Source organism: Hipposideros armiger, unplaced genomic scaffold, assembly GCF_001890085.2.
Source record: "Hipposideros armiger isolate ML-2016 unplaced genomic scaffold, ASM189008v1 scaffold_142, whole genome shotgun sequence".
Taxonomy (NCBI): domain Eukaryota; kingdom Metazoa; phylum Chordata; class Mammalia; order Chiroptera; family Hipposideridae; genus Hipposideros; species Hipposideros armiger.
In genome coordinates, this window is record NW_017731492.1 from 536,184 (window position 1) to 539,002 (window position 2,819).

Here is a 2,819-nt window from a genome sequence, read left to right on the forward strand (position 1 = left end):
CTGATCTGCCTCGCCCCGGAAGAGCGCAATGATGGTGCCAACTTGGGCCAGTGAAGCAACATCCTCCACAACTAGACTGAAGAACAAAACGACAGCAATTTGTCTGTTCCCCTTCCCCAATCTCCCAGCACTGTTCCCATCCCCCCAATTCCCCAATAAAAATCTTTAAAAAAATAAAATAAATAAAATAAAATAAAATTAAAAATTAAAAAATACATCACAGGATCCAGCAACTTCACGTCTGGATATTTACCTGAAGAAAACAAAAACACTACTTTGAAGAGACATATTCATCCCATGTTCACTGCAGCATTACTTCCAATAGCCAAGATATGGAAATAACAAAAGTGACAAGTGCCCACTATTGGATGAATAGATTAAAAAGATCACACACACACACACACGCACAAAGGAATGATACTCAGCCATGGAAAGAAATGAAATCTTGCCATTTGCAACAACATGGATAGAACTTGAGGATATAATTCTATGTGAAATAAGTCAGACAGAGAAAGACAAGTACTATATGATACTATATGATTTCACTTACATATGAAATCTAAAAAGAAACAAGCAAACAGAACTCACAGATACAGAGAACAGGTTGGTGGTTGCCAGAGAGAATGGGGGTAGGGTTGGGCAAAATGGTGAAGGGGATAATGAGGTACAAACTACCAGTTATAAAAGAAGTAAGTCATGGGAATGTAATGTAATGTACTATAGTCAAGAATATAATATTGCATAGAGAAAAATCAAATTTTAAGTGGCCAGAAAAGTAAAGAAATACTGAATATTTGAAAGTTGCTAAGAAAATTAATCTTAAAAGTTTTTATTACAAGAAAAAAGTTGTAATTGTATGGTGACGAATGATAACTTGATTTATAATTGTTTTCATTTTGCACTGTATACAGATATCGAGTCATGTTGTACACCTAAACTAATATACTTTTAAATGTCAATTATACCTCAATTTAAAAAGTATTGTTAATGGTATCCAATATTAGAGTTTGGCTATCCTCCAAGATGTTGCCTCTCCATTTGTCACTTGTTTACATAGTTTTAAAAAGTGTGTACTTTCTTCTGGGTACTAAGATTATAAATAAAGAAATAAAATATGGTCCATATCCAAATTCAGTTAATTTAGACAGACGTCAAGTGTTGCCCAAATAATTACATTGGAATATGATATGCACTACTATGGCCAGATTCTTTTATTCTGCAAATATATTTTTTATGGGCGTGGACTATGATTCAGGCTCTACGGTTAGAAAAATAAGAAACATGAAATCTGTTTACAAGGAATCCGTGAAATTAATACTTGAAATACCTCAAGATGATAATATGGAAGCTTATTACCAGAGCATCTTACTAATATTGGACGGAGTAGTTATATAGGAAAAAGTTCTCAGAGAATGGGATTTTTAAGCCAAGTCTTCAAGGCCAGGGAGCACATCAGGTGAAGAAGAGAAAGAAAAGCATTCAGTAGATGGAGCAGTTTATAAAAAGCACAAAAATTGTGGGGCTCTGGAAAGTGCACATATGGTGACATGGCTATAGAATGTGAGTGATTCTAAACAGGAAAATTTTCTCACTCTAACATCATTGGACTGAATAGTTTAGAAAGAGCTAGACTGAAGGAAGTAAGATATTGGAAGCAATTGTTAATAATCCAGGGAAAAAATAGTGATGTCCTGACTTAATAAGGAGTTAGTGAGAAAACAATTTAAGTAATGTTACAGGTAAAGAGTTGATCATACTTGATGACTCATAGGAAGTAGATGAGAAAAAGGAGGTATCAAGATTTTAGGAGCTAATTTTGGGGAAAAAAATTAGGAGCATGAAAACATAACTCCCTGAGATATGAAATTTCAAAAATGGCACAGATTTTGGACAGATTATATATTCACATTGGGAGTCTGGAGATAGCTAAACACAAAAGATCGGAAAAGGAAAATGTGGTTAACCATGTCAAATGCAGCAGAAAAGGCAGGTGATAAGAAGTTTGAAAGTAACAATGCATTTCCCAAGTAAGACATTTTTGGTGACTAGGCAGAAGAGTTTCAATGGAGTGCTGAAAGAAAATTTATGATTGTAGTGACTCTAACATAATCTGCAAAACATACATTGCTTTCTAAGCAAAAGGGTTTAAAGGTAAGCAGAAAATGTATAGTCTAGGTATTTCATTTTCATTTAGATATGACAGTCTGAAATGCACTTATGTTGAACAAAAAGAGACGGTATAGATGTGACGATAAAGATAGGGATGAGAGTGAATAAGGAAAAAGACTCTGAAATATAGGAAATCATTTAAAATATTAGGAGAGTATGAAAGAGAAAGAAACCTCTGTCTGGAAGAGTTAACAAATGCTTCATGGGTAAATGTCCTATGCTATGTTTTATGTTTAAAATACTTAGTAACTTGTAGCATAGTCAAGTATATGTGCTTTTTCTTCCTTTTCATGTAATGATGTTAAATATTCCCTGGACAGGGTTGCTCCTCTGTAGTCATTTGCATAGTATATCCAATGGAGCAAACCTGGCTGAAACATATCTATTTATGGAATAATAAGAGAATGGAAGACCCGAGTGGTTTAAAGTTTCTCTGCTTGTTAAGTTCTACCCAATATGTCTTATTTTGTAGTTAAAGATCACATTGTTAGTGATATGTGTATCTGTATACACTTTGTTCAATCATATTAAAGGTTTACTAATGACAAAAAGATGAAAGTGCACTAAATTGAATTAAGGGTAAAAGGAAAAGATGAAGTTATTAGTTTATAGGATGGGTAAAATGTGAGCACACGTTTAGACTTTTGTAT